Raw genomic sequence first — 21675 nt, forward strand, 5'->3', positions numbered from 1 at the left:
CTAGTCTCTCAGAGTAGGACAGATCCCAAACTTCTGGCTGTCACGATATCTGATCTACAGCAACCACCCAGGCTTCCTCATTGGTCAATGGAGCAGGAGAAAGCCATACCTCTCCCCTGTTGGGTCGGATGTCTAAGATGGATGGGAACAGTCACCTTCTGGGAGTGCCTCTTCACTGATTTCAGAGGAAGCCCAGACAAATTAGGGGAGATAAACCCAATCTTGGGATACCTCTGAAAATGCCATGCAGGGTTGGCTCTGAGGAATACCTCAAGGCAGAATGACAGTGCAAAGGGACATCAGCCCCATGGTCTCTGTGGCTGAGATCAGCCATGAGTAGTCTAAGTGAAAAGTGGTAAGAAACTTCCTAACGTTAAAGAATATTAGCTATTTATCTTAACAGTAATGTTGAATCAGATCCCACATACAATCTAGAGTCACATCTAGTTGCATTTTTAGTTTTGCCTTTGTAGCTTTGTTTCCAAATTCATAGCCCAAAATTTTACTATTAAAATAAACCTCAATAACACCTTGTTCTTGAACCAGCTTGGTATCAAGCGGGAGTTTGGGTGAAGCTGGCAGAATTAGTGTATAACTTCCTTCAGAAGGAACAGACCTATATTAAAATTACACATACAAGCAAGCTCCATGAGACGTCTCCACATGGGCAAGGCCACCTCCAGCTCCCTTTGCAGTCAATAAAGGGAAAACTATTTTTGACACCTGCTGCAGAAGGGATGAGGAGATAACACAAGTGCTCAAAACACTTCTTTCTCTCCACTGGCTACAGAGGGAGATCAGCCACTTGGTTTGGATGAAGACTTCTCTATTCTCTCAGCAGAACCGCACCTCCAACACTGCATGGCCCTGCATGGCCCATAAAAATAACACACAAAATCATGGGACTGGGGAAAACGGGATCAGAGCTTTAGCTGCAGACTTGACATTTATGCAGCTTTAGGGCAAACTGGTGCAGTGGATCCATAAAGTTTCATTGGTTCTTTTCAATTTAGCTGGCTTCTCCTGGCAGGACAGGCCATGAAACAAGGAGGAGGAAGGCAGTGGTCGCGTCCACAGCCTGAGAGACACCCAGAAGAGCTCCTTAGCTGGTGTAGCTCTCTCTCACTGGTGCAAAACCCACCCACGAGGCAGCATATATCTGCCTTCTTAAAGATCTGTGACACTGTGACTGCAGACATCTGTCCCCAAGCTATGCTCCCCTAGGAGGAGGTACTTTGTGCACATGAGGATTATTTTGGGGGCAATCTTTTCCTGCTCTTTCTATGACCTGACCCCTTGCAGTGCCGACATCCCACATGATGGAGAAGAAGGGGAATCAGGTGGATGACAGTCAGTCCATGCTGTCTCTGGTACAGATTAGCTAATCCATGCAAATATTCAACTGACTCACAAGAAGACAACTTGCAATCCTCCTTATTTACTTGTAGAAACACAAACAATACTGAGTTTAATACTTCTCCTACTGTTACCACAGGTCTCCAGAGACATTCAGATATTAATAAAGTTTGAAATAAATATCATTAACACCTTTGCTATTTTGCATCTGAATGCAAAAACTATTCTGATTTCTCTGAAATTAAGGTTTTCAGGGTTCAATAAATGCCTTTGTGGCTCAACCTATGGTTTAGAAACCTAACTAACAGAACAATGGAAAGGAAAACTATTTGTCTCAAAAATAAACCAAGGCATAAGAAGATACTATCAAACCCAGAGCCACACATGAAATCCAATGCACCACACTCAATTCTACAAATATACTCAGTTAAAGTATGCATTTTCCACCTTCCATCTCATTATACAGCCTTCAAGGAACAGAAAAAAAACAGTCCTTATTATCTTAGTATGAAATCTGCCTATAAGGCAACCAGAATACATAAACATCTGTAATAGACCTATCTCATAGTTCACATCACATAAGAAAAAAATGATCTATTAAATTAAATATGCAAGACTTGAGTGAAGCAAAGGGTATTGAAATGCTCTGAATCTGACTCATGTTCAGATCTCTTTTCTGTTTCATATCAGGTCAAAAAATTATAATGAGCAGTTTGGTGTTAAAAATCCAGATTGCTTTCACAGCTACCCTATCAAAACACACTTCAGGGATGTCTAGCCAGGGATGTCTAGCCAGCGTGCAGCCAGAGGGGGTCTCAGAAGTGGTGCAGCTGTGAGGGACACACCATGCAGTGCAGAATCATCTCCTTTAATGGTCGTCTGATTGTCAGCTATCACCAGACATTCAAAACTCAGGACAGTAACTGAAATTATAAAGAAAAAGCTCTTTCCAAGTTCAAGAAGAATCAGGTCTCCATCTCTCCTGTTTCATCCCTCCATGGAAATCTCTCCAGCTGTAACCAGTCAGATGATGTTTCTGGAGAGCTGTTCTTCCCTCTGACCACCCCAGCCCTGTATGCAGCGAGCCATGTCCACAGAGGAGTCCCAGGACTCACAGGGAAAGTTACACAGCAGAACTAGAGTTCTTACATAGTCTCTTTCCATCACTTTTTTCACTATTGTGCTCAGTTCTTTTATGGAATTGGCGGATTTTTTTTGTTGGTGTTTTGGTGTTTTGTTTTGGTTTTTTTTGTTTTCTATCTGACCTTCAAATCAACTTTATTGCTGAAAAACAGTCCACAGACTTGGTTGTTCCTCTGGTAATTGACTGTAATGAAGACTCTGCAAATTGATTTCTGTCCTTGGGCACACATGCATAACTCAAAAAATCTCTGCCAGCTCATAGAATGGTTTGGGTTGGAAGGGACCTTAAGGACCATTTAGTTCCAGCCCCCTTGCTATGGGCAGGGACACTTCCACTAGACCAGGTTGCTCCCAGCCCTGTCCAACCTGGCCTTGAGCACCCCCAGGGATGGGGCACCCACAGCTGCTCTGGGCAGCCTCTGCCAGCGCCTCACTGCCACCCTCACAGTAAAGAATTTCTTCCCAGTATCCAATCTAAATCTCCCCTCTTTCAGGTTAAAGCCATTCCCCCTTGTCCTGTCGCTGCAGGCCCCTGTAAAACGTCCCTCCCCAGCTTTCTTGCCGGCCCCTTTAGGTACTGGGAGTTGCTCCAAGGTCTCCCTGGAGCCTTCTCTGCTCCAGGCTGAATCACCCCAACTCTCCCAGCCTAGCCTCATAGAAGAGGTGCTCCAGCTCCCTGAGCATCCTTGTGGTCCTCCTTTGGACCTACTTGAGCAGGTCCATGTCTTTCTTATGCTGGAGGCCCCAGAGCTGGAGGCAGTACTGCAGGTGGGTTCTCACCAGAGCTGAGTAGAGGGGCAGAATCACCTCTCTTGATCTGCTGGCCACACTCCTTTTGATGCAGCCCAGGATGGGATTGGCTTTCTGGGCTGCTAGTGCACATTGCCAGCTCATATTCAGTTTTTCATCTACCAGTACCTCCAAGTCCTTCTCCACAGAGCTGCTCTCAATCCACTCATTGACGAGCCTATATCCGTATTTTGGATGACCTTGATCCAGGTGTAGGACCTTCCACTCGGGCTTGTTGAACTTCACGAGGTTCACAGAGGCTGTCAAGGTCCCTTTGGATGGCACCCCTTCCCTCTAGAGTATCAACCATACCAGGCAGCTTGGTGTCATCCACAAACTTGCTGAGGATCCCATCGTCCCTGTCCCCAGCAAAGATGTTAAACAATACTGGTCCTAATACAGACCCCTGAGCAACACCACTCATCACTGGTCTCCACCTGGACATTGAGCCATTGACCACAATTCTTTGACTGTGACCCTCCAGCCAATTCCTTATCCATTGAGTGGTACATCCATCAAATCCATTACAGAGAAGGATGTCATGTGGGACAGTGTCAAATGTTTTGTACAAGTCCAGGTAGATGACAACAGTTGCTCTTCCCTCATCTACCAATCTTATAACTCCATTGTAGAAAGTCACCAAATTTGTCAGGCATGATATGCCCTTAGTGAAGCCATGTTGGCTGTCACCAATCACCTCGCTGTTTTCCATGTACCTTAACGTAGTTTCCAGGAGGATCTGCTCCATGAACTTGTCAGGCACAGAGGTGAGAATGACTGGCCTGTAGTTCCCTGGGTCTTCCTTTTTTTCCTTTTTTAAAAATAGCAGTTATGCTTCCCCTTTTCCAGTCAGTGGGAACTTCAGCAAACTGCCATGAGTTCTCAAATATGATGGATAATGGCTTCATCCGCTAGTTCCCTCAAGACCTGCAGATGCATCTTATTGTGTCCCTTGAACTTGTGCAACTTCAGGTCCCTTAGATGGTCTCAAACTTGATCTTCTCCTACCACGGGCAGCACTTCATTTTCCCAGTCCCTGCCTTTGGATTCTGTGAATTGGGCAGCATGGTTAGAGCACTTGCTGGTAAAGACCACAGCAAAAAGTTGTTGAGTAACTCAGCCTTTTCCATGTCTGTTCTCATGGCTGAGTTTTTTTGAGTTATGCATGTGTGCCCAAGGGCAGAAATCAATTTGCAGTCTTCATTACAGTCAATTACCAGAGGAACAATTTCACTCATTGGGGTGGGGGTACAGTTTCTTTCATCTTCCCTTGTTGTCTTATATAGCTGAAGAAACCCTTGTTATTTTTCATGCCCCTAGCCAAGTTTAGCTCAAGCTGTCCCTTGGCTTTCCTATAGTATACTATACTACACTACACTATTCTATAGTTCTTTTCCTCTATACTACAGTTTTACCTAGAAACAGCCACTGAAGGCCCAGCTGTATCCCTCTTTTATAACTAGAATATATCTGTGCTGCACCACAGGCATGACCGCAGCTCACACTTTGGTTGGACCACTGGTCAGCTTTAAATTAACCAGCTCAGCTACTTACAGTGAGTGAACATAACTGCATGGAGCTCTGGTTCAGCTAAATGATCCAGCATCTCAAGCTGGTTTAGCAGCCACAGTGACACTGCCCTCAGCACCCAGTGTAGCTCAGGTCCATTCCTACGAGCTGGAAGCACACCTTGAATGCAGCACCAATGCTTTCAGAGCACACATGATGTAGGCAGGCACTGGACATTGCCCATTAACACTGGCTTACCCAGCTCAGCACTTCCAATCTGCCTCACCAATTTGAACTTCCACATATAGAAGGCTGACAAAGGAGCCTCCTCAGCACTGTGGGACACTTACAACACCTTTGCCTCTCACTGAAAAATGCTGTTGCATTATGTTGAGATTTCTCCTCCTCCTTGATGGAGAAGTTTCTTCACCCAGCAGTTCTCTGAAATTAATTTCATGGCAAATCCATTGCCAGATGTTATTCGTTGCCAGCTATTACTGTTTTTGCTTTCAATGTTTTTTCCCCACTATCATCCAGACATATAGCATCTTTAAATTTGGCCATGGGCCTGTTTGAATTTTAACTGTAATTCTGGCTCTGGTTTAGTACTTTTCTGGGCTTGGCCTTAATGTTCTAAACATGTCCTTCCCCCAATTCAGCTTTATTTCCTCTTACATTTCCTATTTTATTGCTCATAAATCCTAGGCTTTGGCAAAACTGGTTTGAACTTCAGTCCCAAAGAGTAGGTTTCCATAGGAAAGTGTCTCTCAGGAAAAAATGAACAGTACCCCATACAGGGTTAAGCTTTAAAAAAAAGCGATTTTGTAAATGGAAAATTGATGCTGTTCCAAGAAGCCACTCAGAATCAATGTGTAGTCCTCAGCATTACATTTTAAATGAAAGTTTAATAGTAACTTGAAAAAATCCACCAAAAATAGGCAAGTGTGTTTGTCTTATCCTCTGTTGAATTTTGCTTTCTTGTTCTTGGAGAATTTGTGAAACCACATCTCCACTACCATGCAAAGCTGCTACAAGAAACTCTCTGACATGCATATGTTCTTTTTCAAGGACACCACATGATGTCAAAGAGATGGTGCACTGGTCACAGCTCTGCTGGGGGGAGAAAAAAATGACAGAATTGGCTGGTGTCCTAAGTTCAAAAAGCATCGATACAGGATCGATATTGTGTGCCTACCACACTCTCACAGGTCCCGTGCAAAACTCCAGCAGACATCTTCTGGCTCCCTGGGGACACCTGTACCTCCTGCCCTACAACCCTTCTCCAGCTCCCAATCCACCACAAGCCAGCTGAGCAACAGTTCAGCAAGGCATGTCCCCACCAGTGTGTCCTCCAGCTCCACTTCCCTTCTCATACAATCCTTGGCCTGACTTTAAGTGGCACTGAGTACTCTTCCTTGCCCAGCTCCCTAGACCCAGTGGACATCATGTTAGATGTCTCCAGTGCAGACCTCTACATCGGAGCTAGTCATGTCATGGTCCTTTACAACAGCTGACAGACACAGGAATCGCCACAGCTTCTCTTGTCTTAAAGTAAATGCCTATTTCAGGGCATTTCTGAAACTCTAGAACCATCTGTTTCGTCGCCATTGACTGGAGAGCTTTCTCCCAGATGACCCCCTGTAGAACCAAGCTTTCCCCATGACAAAAAACACCACCTGCTTCAATGTCTTTCCTGTTTTTCTGCACCAACCTTTTCATTTCCTCCTTTCACCTAGATGGGAGATACCCTGTAGCCCTTCCCACTTAACTAGAACTTTTAGAAGTTTTAGAAATTTATAGAAGGGCAGAGAGGGCACAAGCCCTTACAAACAGTTCCCAAATGCACTGAACACTTGATCTGAGCAGAAAACAATGGATGAAGCCCAGCAGCAATAAACATTTAGCATATATGTTATGAAATACAATAGCAAGAGTCTCTTGCAATTTAACAGCTTGCTCTGCTCTTCTTGTTTTCCAAACACAGACACCACTGAGCCAAAGACAAAAAGAAAAAATTCTCCTGTCCTACCTGCCACAATATTACTAAGCAACAACTCTCAAGAGGTCTGTCACTTACTCCTTCCCTGAACTTGCATTGCTTGTTCCACTGATACTTTTGCTTAACCCGATTAGCTACACACAATGCTATTAAAAGATATTGCTTGCTAAAAGGGGCATCCATAATCTTTACAGACCCATGTGCTATCCATATTTACAAGTGCAGCAGGGACTGGCTGTGTATTTGTTAAAAAAAAACCACCCAAACACAAAACCATGAAGACCCACACACAAATAAAAGACTCTTTAAGGAAAGAATGAATACAGAAGGAGATAAGAAGGGAGTCCCACCTCACTGAGCACCCTTGTGATCCCCCCAGACTAATCACACTGAAAAGGAGACAACATTTTCACTACCCTGGTACACCAAGACATGATAGCCCAAAGATGGCAAACGTAGAGACATGGCAGCCTCTCTGCACAGCTGTGTTCCCCCATGCCTGGCCTCTGTAGCATTAGCCCACTCAAGGACTACTCTCTCAACACCTTAAGACTACTCCAGTGCCTTTAAGTGCTGCCTATCAGTCACTTCTCCTAATTTAGGCTTTGAAGGAGGAGATCCAAGTTCCAATTTCTTATTAGTTTCAGGCATTCTAGCCCATCCTCCTCTTTTACTGCACTCGGTATTTCTAATTGTACTCTCTGACATCAGCAAATATCCCCGCTTCCCCCTGCACTTCTACCATCCCAGCCCATGGGTGAGCAGCAGAGCCGTCCATCAGCAGGGCTCTGTCACATCCCTCATTTGGACCTAACACCCAGCTCTGCACTGCTCCTGAACGTGAACAACATGCCTCTTTAATCTCCTTTGAAATTACTTATATTAGTGCTTTTCAGCTGCAGACTTGAACCAAGCTTTCAATTATTTCCATCCATATTCCTAAATCTCCAAATTCCTAAAGACATTTTCATGTATTCTGTCACATTTCTCTTTCTGGACTCCTAATTCATTTGCAACTTTCTTGGCAGTGAGAAACCCAGCCTAATTGCATTACTTAGAACTCCAAAAGGCAGCTGCATATATTTAGACTTGCTGAAAATCAGGCTATTTGCATCTCGAGCCTAATTCAAGCACTAGGTTTCAATCACCAGAAACTGAGGTTGAAACACTGCCAAAACCATCTGTAAATTAAAGATGAACTGAAAAGGTTTACTGAATGCAAGCCAAAATTCAGCAAAAATATATCACCAATATTTGCGAGGAATCAGAATAAATAACAGGTTAGGTAAGTTTTTATATAACCTTTTAAGGCAACAAGCCTTATCAATGTTTAGACACGACCAGCTGATAAAAAAGTGTTCAGACGAGTATCATATCCCGTGGAAATGTGAAAGGCATTGAGGTCTCATACTGACCAGGTCAAAGGACTTCTTTTGCCCTTGGTCAACATCCTGCAGCACGGGAATGTGGTCAGCAGGGAGAGGAGGTGCTTCCAGCACACCTCAGATGTTCAGAGCAGGGCACATGAATTGTATTCATTTCTTCCTCCAGAGCTGGAGGAGCTAGCTAGCCTAGCTTGTACACACAGACGTTTCCACACAAGCACGTGAAGTTAGGTGGGACAAGTTCTGCCCATTGCACCTCTTCACCCAGCTGGGACGTGCTGGGCTGCCATTCGCATTTTGAACACATGGGTGCAGCCTCTGAACTACTCCTAGTCCAAGCGGCACCCACCTCTCAGCTGAGCCTCCCCGAGATGCTTGTCATAGAAATAACACATTATTACTATGGCAGAGTTTAAAAGTAAGAGATAGCAGGGCTAGAAGGACACTTCAGAAGCCATTTAATCCATCTTCCTGCCCCTCATACCTAAACCATTCCTGACAGAAGTTTGCCTAAACTGTTAGAAACCCCCCCATGATGAATGTTACATAGCTTTGCATGGTAAAGCTCATAGTTATCAGCTAGATAAAATGATGTTAATGTGCACAGACCATTCATCAAGCATCTAATGAAGCAGTTACCATCATCAAGGAAGCTGAGCACAACAGCTAGAAGAAATACCTGGGGATGAAGGGTTTATTTGTTGAAAAGCACAGCCCAAAAGGCACCATTGTGACATATAAACAGTATTCAGAGAGTGTGGCTGGCACTAAAGTATGACTATGTGCTTCCAAGAAACTGCATTTTACTATGCTATACATCTACCATACATTTACTCTATGGTTTGTTACGGACAGTGCATTCCCATGTAACACATCACCTGCATGAAATTTCAGGGCTGTGCTCTGAGCAGCGTCTTCTCTTGGCTTTCAGCCACCTTCCCTCTGGCTGAAATCAGTGGAGATTTCACCAGCCTCACCGGGCACCCAGCAGGGCCAGACACAATCATCTTTCAGCAGACGGTGCACTTTCTCACTCTGACATTTCTTCAGCCTTTGCCAAGTCCCTTTCAGCAGCAGTCCAGTAATGACTAGGAGAGCTTTTATTATTATTATCGTATTCATCCTTCCAATGGCCATTTTCAGCCTGAAAAGGTCAGGTCAGCCGACAGCCCTCTGACTGTGAGAAAACTATTTTTCTTTTAAATAAAACTTCACAAACAAGCTATGTGCAGCCCTACCCCAGCCATCTTTGAAAGTGTCTGGGATTATTTATTTTTCTAACCTACTGGACAAGTAAGCTTTAGTACAACAGTGGCTCTTTCATCTCAGGTCTCATCTGTTGCGGAGCTAAGTCAATAAAAGGTATACATTGACTTCAAAGGACAACAGGATGAGCCACAGTCAACCAGCTCATGTACTCATCACCCTAAGCCTTAAGTAACAGGCGATGGGCATTGCAATCCTTGCAAGTAACACTCCAGAGAAAGAAAAGACCTTTTCTGCCTTTTCAGATCATCCCGTTGAATTTCATGGGTGGAGATACCAAATACAGAATTCTACCGGATGGTGCAAAATGGCCCTTGAAAATACTGGTTTTGGCCAGACAAACTATATGTGTGGAGGCAACTCCAGTGATGGCTTAATAAGATAATATGGGATATTGGGCAGCTTGCCTGTTCCAACCCATGTTTTTCCTCTTCCCTTGTGCCGGTGCTACAGTTTAAAAGAACCTGGTCCATCATAAAGTCCTTTTTTTCCCACTAGTTTCCAGCCAGAACAGCTCCTTGACCCAGTTCATCGCAGGCACTGTGAGCACTGCTGTGGACACAGAGAAAGTGGCAATGGGTGGCTGAGGCAGAAAGATGGAGAGGGGAAGAAAAGCAGAGAACAGGACTAGCCTAATGGCCACATGGACTTAGACTGGGTTAAACTGATGGTGAAAGTATGCCTTGATCCTGATGTCTCCTCTCCCACCTTTCACAGCTGTGTTATTCAAGGATTTTGGTCTCTCTCAGGCACCACAAATCCGTTTAATGAATATGGAAATTAAAACAGTCTCTAGGGATACACATCTCCACAGCCACTCAACAGAATTTCCAAATGCATATTCTGGATCATAGCAACAAAACCTTACAAATCTTCATCAAAGAGAGACTTCTTAATGCAAATCAGGCCATAAAAAATAGAGTTACAGAATAAACTTTGTGTTTTAACTTCATCTTTCATAAAACACTGATTCCTGTTTCAATACCTTCTCCCCCTGCTTTACGTAAAGCAGCTTGCAGGAAAGTCATCAGCAAGAAATTCAGACATGACACTACATGCTTGCATGGTATCTTAAGCCCTAAAATATATCTTTCCTAAAGGAGAAAGTTGGAGTTAAACCCTCCTGCCCCATTTCATTGCCCTCCCCCCATAGCTGGACTTGGGTAATTCAGAGGTGCGGGACTGAGGGCTGTAGACACGTCTCAGATAAAGCACATAAGATGGAACTAGTAAATGGTACCTTGTAAAAATGGCAGGAGATCTTAAAACCTTCAGCAAACAGGAGGATTAGGTTCTTTTCTAATGCATGGGTGGGTTAGTATGGTCCAGAGGCATAAGTCCTCCTCCTTGGTCAACTGCTGGCTTGCTGTGGAGTCTCAAAGAAGCCTTCACTCACCTGCCCTACAAGTATAATCTCATTTTGCACACCTGGAGATCACACACTTTGCAGATTATTTTAGGAGCCAGACCATCTTTGAGTGTCCTACCTAATGTCAAATTATGCGACAAGTCAGGAGTGGGAATCCAGAAGCCAATTCCTTCAACAGATAATAGTTATTACTCTACAGGCAAAGGGCAAAACCACAAAACAGACCTAAATTAGTTCACGTAATTCCACAGCATTTTGCCCACTGTCTGCATAATACAGAAGAATGAAGGGCTTGGACCACTTACCTTCTTTACATTTAAGACTCAGTAACAGGCCAGTTACACAAGCCTCAAAGAGGACACTTCTGTCAGGACAGAGCTTGTGAAAACAGCAGGTTAATAACCCGTTGCTGTGTCTCTGACAGGTCATTCCACATACGAGAGCCACCACAAAAGAGGGCATAAGCTGTCAAATAGCATGGCACAGAAAGCAGCAGAAGTTTCCCATTCTGTTTCCCCACGAACATGTTCCTGCCATCATCTGATACAAGAAGTCCCCTCTCTAGGCTGAAGGGATACTCCCTGCAACCACTTACTTTTGGGCTCTGCTGCCCAGGACTATGAAAAAAGTGCTGGTTAACACCTTTGGAGTTCATTGGGTTTAGAATAGGATGCCAGTTAAATAAGAGTAGTTCAAGGATCAGGAGAAGCATTTCAGCACAGCTCTCAGGTGGGAGCTGCTGATGCAGGACTGGATTGAGGAGCAACACCTTGCCATCAGAAAAGTTTTTGTAATATCCCTCCACGTAACTCTAGAATGTCACCAAACTTTCTAGCTGGAAGTTAACTGTCTCAAGGGTGACACAACTTCCTCAGGTCACAAATAAATTTAAATGATGGCATGAAACTGTCTGGCACGCTTCCAAAATAAGGATAAAAGAGAAATGAGCGAGACATGCTCAATACCCAGAGCCTCCGCTGGGAGGAAAATCTGCTAGACATGATCAATTTATTCGTTGTAATAAAGAGCACTGAAACCTGCTATCGATCATTTTTGTCCTGTCCTTTGCATCCCATGGATTTCTAATATATGCACGTGTCAGGGGACTGGAAGGAATATTACTCAGCGAGTCTTTCAATTGGCTTTCTTTACTACAAATCATGCGATTATTTTGTTAACAAGTCGGGGACATGTTAACGATCTGATGATATTTCGTTTGTGACTGTTGTCTAGGTAGGGCCTCCAAGGTGCACTAAATACAAATAAAAAAAGCAGTCACCTTTAACTAGCGTGTGGGCACATAACGCGCCTGCATGTGCATTTTCATACACACACAAAAAAATACTCACACAAGGATAATTCTGTCATCATTTATCCCATAGGCTCCATCCCTCCTCAGCTGATAAAATTTGGTACAGCTCCACTGCCTGCAGCAGAGCTATGCTAATTTATACTCTCGGAGACTCAAGCTTCTTGTTTATCTTTTAACAGAAAGACAAAAGGTCGTTAAAGATAACACATAGGTCTTGGGAGAAATCTGGCATCTCTCACTGCTGCTCCATGAGAGCCCCAGTCATGCAGCCAGAACTGCAACTTTTTTCCTCTGTTTTAGAACCCTTCCAGCAATGACAGATAATTAGGTGCCACACAATTAACTTTCATCTTCCACCTGTGCGCTGGTGGTGACTAATTGCATTCACAGAACAAATCATCCAGCAATTCCAAGCACGCCAGTAAATCCCACCATGGAGCAGCATGAGGAGACTATATGAGGAGCTAGTCAGGATGGGATTGACCTCACCAAGACATGAATGGTAAGGACAACAGAGCAGGACCTTGATGTCTTTCCCTACCTTGCAATAAAAAAGTGTTCTGAGAAAGCACTCCTTTCGCAATGCAATGTCTCACTGCAGCTGGGGCACTGGGTACCACCGCAGCTCCAGTCCAGGGTCCCATCATGGTTCCTGACCACAGTGCTCCGAAGGAGGGTTATAGCTAACTTCTGTTTTCTTTGCTTGCTACCACCCACTGAAACTCCACAGCAAAGTCCATGGCTGGATTTCCTGCTGGGATCTGACAAACCTATTTCCCTTATCCCTTCTGTCCCCAGATGCTTTTAAGTTGTGTTACATATCACTGAAGGGCTGGTGCTCCAGGAGGAGCCTTTAACGTTAAATATAAACATACGCATTACAACCAACGCCATCTGTTTCTTTCTGTCAATTACAAATCTATTCTCCTCATCCTGTGCTACTCCAGCCTCATGCTTTCTCCTGCAGCCTCTGTGGCACCCCAAGAAATATGCACATACACAAATCTGACTCAAATTACCTCTACCAGGATTCAGATCAGCCTGACAAGGGATTGCCAATAGCAAGGAAACAAGTGTCTGAGCTCCTAAGGGTCTGTAGAGCTGGATAGAAAATATTCTGACAGACATTGAGAGGGAAAACCATAACAGGGCAATGCAACTGCTCATTCATAGCACCCAGAGTGCTTCACCCTGTGCTTCACCTCAGCGACATGGCGACAAACTTGTGGCTCCAGTAAGACAAAAATTGCACTTCCAGTGAAGCACATGCTGCTCTGAATTCAGGCAGTTGCCAGCAGAGCACCTAACCTGGCCTGAGACAAGTGCACATTTCTCTGGGGACCTGAAAGGGGTACAGGTGCCCCAGAATTACCGGAGGGCACAAATATAACTCAGGACAAAGCAGAAAGGCATTCAGACCCAGATGGTAAATGAGGAGCAACCAAAGGCTCTTCCCTTTCCTCTAAGGGCTGTGATCTAACGCTCCAACTAAAACAGCTGCAATAATAATTCTCCACAAGCTCCACATAATCACTTTTCCTCCTTTCATTATTTCTATTTCCTATTTCTATGCAAAACTCCCATGGGAAAAGGTCACAAAAGATTTGGACGGAGATAGTCTTCAGCAAGAGGAGCAGAAAAAACAATTTACAACCCTTTTCCTGGGGCGATGACAAGCCGCCTCCCTCCCTCTTGACACTGGAGATGCTGATGAGAATTTTCCTGCTCTTGAGTCCCTGCCAAGCCAGACCAGCCTCATCCCTCCAGCAAAAGGCAGATGCCAGACTCCCCATCTTGCCCTTGTCCCCTTGGCCAGCCCTCAGGACTGCTGCTCATGCCTGTGTGGGGCGGCCAAGCTGCTCAGATCTGCCCCAGGCAGTAACAATAGCTCAGGAAAGCTGTTTGCTCCCCTAGTTCCTCTTCAGGTAGCATGGAGCAGCAGAGCCAAAACCCAGCAAACAAGAGTTCAATCAGTTGAGGCTCAAAATAGAAACAAGACCACGGTGACTGTCACAACAGCGCACAGAAAGAGTTGCACAGGCTTGATTGCATGCAGAGCTAAAAGAGGCATAATACTTGTTCCTGGAGCTACAGAATTTGCATACGACTCCCTCTGAGGTTATCAGGCGTTTTCCCTGTGTAAGGAAGTAAATAAGCATTATTAATTCTGAGCCAAAAGTCAAAGAAACTCCCCGTTAAACAGGAATTTATAGAACTGAAGTCTCAGGCTCACTGCACTGCTCCAAAGTCACCGAGCGACAGATAGTGTCTTTGCCACACAGCTGGAGAAGAAGGCAACAACAGCCTAACACTAAAACATACAGGAATCAACCCAAAAAAAAACCACCAAAGGCAAAATTCAAAGCAAGCCTGAAATTGTAAAGAACAGAGCAAACGTCCCTGAAACTGGAGCGTCACCTGAGGCATGGGCATGGGGAAAGACCGTGTTATGCTTAGGTCAGTCTCCATTAAGCAAAAGTTTTCTGAGCGTGCTGGGAGTTCAGCACATGAGCTTTTGACCAGCTCACAACACGCCCCTTGACATTCATCTAGCTTGCTGCAAATTCGTGTCTAAAGCAGGGTCTGTCTACAGGGGTTCGTGTTCCCACTTTAACCAGAAAATGTGAAATTCTGAGGCAGCAGTGGCACCCACTGCTGCAACGGGTGAGAACAGCCCATCATGTCAATACCTGCTCTGGAGTTCTCTTGGCTTCTAGATCTGATATCTGAAATGAAAGCCTATGCAAAATCTTATAACTTGGTGTTTAGCTTACATCTTCTTCCTTACAACACAGAATATCAAAGCATACCTTGGGCGGTCTGCTGCCTTTATCCTCATAGCACCTTACTGCAGAAGACAAGTGTTGTTATCCCCAATTTAATTCTGCACTAGAGCTCAGACCCAGGCTGTTTAGGCCCATATTTGAGAAGGTACTGAAGAGCCCTGCTCCTATCCAGGCACCTATTACTGCAGCAGCTGAGCTCTTGACTAGCTTAGCGTCACGCCCCAAGTACTGTGACAAGGTGGCACACAAGAAAATCAAATGAAGGTCTTCTGAGGGTCTAAAGATAGGATCAATCTCCTCCTTGAAAGCATCCTAGATCTGTAGTGTCAACTCTGTCTGAGGGACTGGTGGAAGCAAGGTGCTTTTACCACTGGAGGAAATCTCCTTGCAGCAGCCCCCACGCTGGCAATCCCAACCAGCACCCCAGCAGAGCTCCAAAAAGCAGCAAAATAGAAACATCTGCCCCATTTTTGTCATTCTGCAAAGCTTTCCTGATATTCCACCTGTTTTCTTGCCAAGGCAAGCTCATCACATAAAATCAGGGCCATGGGCTTCTCCAGCCAACGAGGCAGGCAGTGCTGCTAAACGTGCTTTTATTGAGCAAAGGCGATCCCCCCTTTGGGGGCAGCGGGTGCCGTGCAAAGGCACTTTGCATGCCAGCCGTTATGCCAGGCCACTGGCACCATCCGTCTTATGTCAGCCAGCGTGATAGAGCCAGCACAAGGTTAATGCAGTCCAGATGTAATAAATAAGTAAAACCGATACCCTGAAAGGCAACGTGCATATGAAGCAGCTGATTTCCAAGTACTGTTAGCTTGGCATTTCTCAGGCTAACATTGTCACAGGTTTCTACAGCATCTTCCCACCACTGACCGCAGTGCACTTTGCAAGTGTTGAAGATTTAAGCAAGACTCAACATTTAAGGAGAGTCAAGTGGAAATCAAGAGAAGCCATATGTTCATGACATGTTTGTACCTTGCAATGGTCAACTGAATACATTCTTAATTGGCTCTGAAAATCAGAATTAAGCACAGGCACAGTGTGATTATGTTTCTGCTCTTCTCTGCAGACTGTACCTATTGAAGTAGTATCAAATCTGCCCCAAGCTGGGAGTCTGCAAGTTTGCTGTCCTCATTTAAATGAGTCTAAATGTCTCCCTTCACCATCCACAGAGAGAAGCAGAGTCTCAAAAGGATGGTACATGTCATCTCAGAGGAGGGCGACCACCTGAGGGTCTTTAAGATGAAACCACTTGGGATGTCAAAGTCATTGACTCTGAAGGCTGGAAGGAGGGAGGGGAGGAGGGAGGACTGCTTGGGTTGTGGGGTTTTATCAGCTGAAAAGCAAAGGATATTTCATTCTGAAATATCAGTTCAACAGGAGATGGCTTGCTCTTCAGCTAAAAGCACACTTGTCAAAACAAGTTGCATTTGAAAACATTCCTTTTAGTATGGAAGATTTCAAATCCCACCCATCAAAACATCTTCTTTTTAAAAAATAACAAACCGAAAAACCAACCCGGTGGGCATATTTCTCTCATTTCACTCATTTAAAATACTGCAGACTTAAATTTTTTTCAGGGCGCAGAACATAACCACAGCACAACCCGTGCGGCAGTTCCACGTGAGCCTGAGAGAGCCCAGCCAGAGCTTTATTGTGTCAGATGGAGACACCATCGGTACTAATGTGTCGTAACTCCCAGTGCAGACATAACCCCAATCAACATGACTGCAGCACTCGGGGAGGCTCCAGGGATGGAGCAGCCCTGCCGAGTCAGCCAAAGCCATTTCGTGCCTTTCCAGCCTGCTACCTCGGCCACGTGCCTTTCTCTGCACAACGTCCTATCCTATTTATTCACAATTGGTCACACACCAGACAAATGTCTGCCTAATGCCATAATTCAGTGTTCATGATGAAACGTCCTAATTAGTCTGCTCATCTTGACTACAGCGAATCAACATATAACTATGCCCCACTAGGTACAAAGATAGAGAAATAATTATGAATCCTCCACCACTGTCTGTATTCCGTACGCATATGTGCAGGCACAGAACCAAATGCAGCAAATCCCAATTACAGTATTTCTACCTGCTGGACACCTCAGGCAGGACTGGAAAATCCAACACAAGAGATGACAAAGTCAATGAAGCTCCTGGGGGTTTCCTGCAGAAAGAATAGCTTTACCTCCATGGGATTCACAAAGAGAAGGAATAAAGTGACAAACCACATCCTCCATTAGCTACCCCTGGGTCCCTAATTCACCGCTGCCTCTGTGTTGGTCCTTTACGAAGATCTGTGACCATTTGAAGCTGTTCTGCTTTTCTACCAGGCTTTCTCCTCCAGCCTCTATGAATGCTTTCCAACATCACAATTCAAAGGCTAAGGCATTTTTTTAAAAAATACATAAGCACAGACAGAGAGCAAAAGGCACATGCCAGCAGATTATCTTAATGGGAATGAGGTTTCTTCCTTTTCCAAAAGAGTAATTCCCTCTTCTGCGTTGGTTTTTTTTTTTTCTATGAGAGATGCTCAAACAAACTGCTACAGCCAAGTTTCATATCCCAGGAATACTCTTGTCTCTGATGGAAAACCCTGACTAGCAGTGAACCACAGCTGCTCTGTCAGGAGCCATTACGATGAAGGATTACCAGCACAGGCCATCTGCCCAAGCTTGGGGGTTTGCTTTGGTTTTTTCTTTTTTTTTTTTTACTGTGTGACGCTGTGCTAAATCACAACACAATTAAATCCAGGAGTGACCAATCCCTTTGGGGCTGAGCTGCCCCCAGAGCACCACTATCCCCACTCCACTGAACAGGGAGATTAACATTAAAAAAAAAATAACCTGACCTGGTGATTTAAGATGATTCAGCGCAATACGAACTGCACGGCTGACATGCCCTCGTTAAAAAAAATAAACAGTGACAAACAGAAAGGAGGGCTAAATCAGTCATCATGATTTGGGCCACATTAATTCCAAATCCCTTCCGCTGTGCAAATACATTACAGTGATTCACAGAGACAGCCTCAAAGAAATAAGTGGCTCTGCGTTATTACGCAGCAAAACATTAGGTGCCTGGGAGCCATCCTGGGTAGCCAGATGATGGCATTAGTGATTTAATTGACCCTTATGGATAAAAATGCATATGAGGAATGGCAGGGCCATCCGCAAGTAGTAGCACATGCAGAAGTCAAGCCAGAGGAGAGCAGAGGAGGAGTCAAGTTGTCTTCCCTGCGCTGTCAGAGCAACACAGCTATTTGCTTGGTGTGAAAGCCATGGCCAGAAGCAGAGATGCTGAGGGATGCAGATGGATTCAGGCATGGTAAGGCATGCGCATCCTCTGGGAACTGCCCAGTTCTGCCCATGGCAAGGGCCATGTCCTCCTCATGGAGACCATGGGGCTGTGCGATAGCAATGGCGGGTGATGGATGCCCTGTAGAGTGGAGGAAGAAGGTGTAATACAAGGATTATCTTTGGGTTTAAAGCAGGGAAGCGTTTTGCAGAAGGTACCTGGTGAAGAGGCACATCCTGACAGTGCACATCACGGAGGTGCAACCAAAACAAATTCTCATGGGTTTGGGAGATGCTTCACCAAATCTTACCATTGCAACAGAGTAGGAGATGACCTCCTCCCACTCACAGAAAAGACAGAGAAAATGTTCTTCATTGTCTGAGGGTGGTGATAAGAGCTCAATGGAGGATAACAGTACACATCCTGACGCCCCTTTCCCTCCTCCATTCGCTGTGGCCATTCACTGTGGTAGTGCAACAAGCTCTCACGGTAAGCGACCCTAAATGGAGAAAAACTCAAAAGAGCCAGGACCTAAATTTTGTGGACAGAACTGGGTGCAACTGGACCATTAAATTCTATCCCCACACCCTGCACAGAGAATGAGCCTCCCTATTTTGGAAGATTTATAATATAGCTGACTAACAGCCGTTTGTACAGGACCATTGCACTTACACACTCAGCATGGTTTTTAAGGAAGGAAAAATTGGGTGAATGATTCTACCAGGCGCATAACCAAGTTCTAACTATTTTTTTACTCTCCAACCACATGCTACCCAAATGTCAGATGATGGCAGACAGAAGCAGAAAGCAGATTTTTGGTAATTTTCTTTGCCCATGGGAAACTCATCATGGAGCAAGGTGCCACCTGTGGGGTAGCGGTGAGAAACCCACAGCCAAGGCACAGCCTACTGTACAGCTGGTTTAGGATATTTCCACTCACAGATGCTTCACCCACCTAGGTCCTGAGCAGTAACAGAGCTCCCACAGAGGTAAACCATCTGAACACACCCTGCTTGGAGGCAGACGTACATCAGGCTGGGGAAGGTGAACGGTGAGGCTGCATTTGTTGCCCACAGAGCCGTATTTGGGGTCACAAAGAGGACTGCAGGGCTATCCAGGCTCTCTAGGAGAACAGTGTTCACACATTTGCTCACACAATTGGGGTGTTTGTTGTGTAATCACTTGAGTCTGGAGATCATGGTTTTAACACAACCCTAACTGGGTGGCTCAGAGAGGAAAATTTCTGATATAATTGTGTAATCATAAAAGTACAAAGGTTTTCTGGTACTTGCATGCAAGCAAAATTTGTCCTTTTACCTAGAAGGTTCTCACATACCATTTTTCCTGTTAAAAATCGTTTCATTATTCAATATTGCAGTTCACATAACCATAATCCTTTCATCCCAAGAAAAAAAAAAGTGCTCTTTTATAAGCATGTTCAGTCACAGCTTCCCCATGAAGTCCTGATGAACGAGAGTGAATTCATGGAAATGAATGTGAGCCCAAACAGCTAAAAAATTAATTTTTATGAGCAGAAATTTAGGCAGGAAAGAGAGGGAGGCACAGATTTACTGGCATGTCAAACCCTACTAAAAGACAGGGAATGCATAACAGCTCTAAACCGCTGGAGCTCAGGCTGGGGGGTAGCAGGAAGAACAGGCAGGGAGCTTGTGCTCCTTGTTTTAGTGAGAAAACCAAATTTCCAGCAATTAATTTAATTTTCCAAAGCAAAGAAAGAAATGGTTTCTATATTAACATTACGATATAGGAGGAAAATGTTAAATAGAGCAGCTTTGGTGGCCTCTTCTTTAGGTGAATAACATACTTTCCTTGGCAGAAGGCCATGAGTTTCTAAAGAAAACGCTCCTGGATTTAGACCACGCTTTCATGAATACCCATGCATGTGAGAGAGAAAAGGCCTGTCTTAGCAAAGATTAGTTCCTCAGGCCAAACCAGCTTTAACACCTGACTAAGGATCCTCTGAAGATAGGAAAGGGGAAATAATAAATAAATAAATAAAAATAAACCCCACCACAACTGGCTTTTGCAGGCCAATACGCACCATGGCTGAATTAGGTCTGCCTAATGCTTGGTTAAGATCTGTAGCCTCAGGCAATCATTTTCTATTAAATAGATTATATTCAGCACAAACACAGCACATTTTTAAGCTTAATGCTAAAAGGCTACACATGAAAAGGCAGAAAATAAATTGTTCTGGGAACAGAAGCAGGGGGAGAACTATAGGAAAAACAGTAATTTTTAAACTTAGGAGAGGAGGTGCTTAGTATTTACCAGAGACAATGATCACCCCTCCAAGAACATCTTCTTACTCCATAAATACATGCAGGATCATACATAAATACATACATAGATCGTCTCCTGTTCTCCTATCAAAACAGGGAATAGAGTGATGGCAGGTCTCGGGAATATGCTCTCTCAGGGCCCCAGGAGCTCCCAGGTCTCCTCCTGCCACCAAGATGCTCCAGACCACAGCAGGCGAGTTTCTTATTCAGGAGGACCTCATCTGGCTTTACACTATGGCAGAAGCTCTGGTTCAGAAAGGTCAGTATGAATGGACAGGAACTGGCTGGGAGTTTCTGGTTGAAAAATTGCTGTTTGGAAAAGCATCAGTTCCCTGAGATATTTTGTGGGAAGTCATCACATTTTTGAAAACTTTTCAAACCTGACCACTTTAGAAAGTCTATATTGTCCATATGTCCTCATGCGTTGTTTTATAGACAAGACTATCCACTTTTTCACTCAAATGGTACAGAGTAAGTTAACCTCCAAGTAGACAAACTCTTAACATCCAGTCCTGTCTTTTCCAGATAGGGTATTTTTTTTACTATTTAGTTAAAAATTGAAATTTGACTTCCATAATGAACCGAAGCACACTTCTTCTGAGCTTCCAGTGCTTTTGCTGAGCAGGGAAACTGCTGGTTCCAGAGAAGTTCAGCTTTTAACTGACTCAGAAAAGGGCCGGCATCCAAATCCACTAACTCAGTAAGCATCTTTCAACCAATTTCAAGCAGGCCAGCCAAAAAATAAGAATCTTACTTGGGACCAAACTGTACAATAAACTGAACTCTTCACTTCCATGGTATAAGAAAGCTGCACCCTTTAAAGGATGAAGCTCTGAAAGGGCGCCTGGGATGTGATCCACAAGTCCACCTGCCAGTGGGGCATTGGCACTCCCATCAAATAGTAAGAAAAAACTCATAATACTATCTCTCAACAGAAAAACAGTGTTTGATAAAACATGTGTTATTTGTTTCTCAAGCGGCTGGAAGAATCCTCTGCATTGCTGGAGAAGAAACTCATGCTTTGCTATTTTCTGTCTGACTGCATTTGCCACATTTCTGGAGTCCTAAGGAAGCCAAACTGAGCAAAGCAAAGCTGACAGCGAGCTGACACCCTAGCTCTGTGAACCTATAAATCTAGTGTGGACAAAGAAATTAAATGAGAGAAGGA

General features: G+C 44.5%; 1 protein-coding gene across 1 annotated transcript in view; it reads right to left on the reverse strand.

The window, feature by feature from the left end:
* Nucleotides 1-21675, reverse strand: part of ELAPOR2 (endosome-lysosome associated apoptosis and autophagy regulator family member 2) — a 103752-nt gene that overhangs the window by 51200 nt on the left and 30877 nt on the right. The window lies entirely within an intron of this gene.

This window comes from Falco peregrinus, chromosome 6, assembly GCF_023634155.1.
Source record: "Falco peregrinus isolate bFalPer1 chromosome 6, bFalPer1.pri, whole genome shotgun sequence".
Classification (NCBI taxonomy): domain Eukaryota; kingdom Metazoa; phylum Chordata; class Aves; order Falconiformes; family Falconidae; genus Falco; species Falco peregrinus.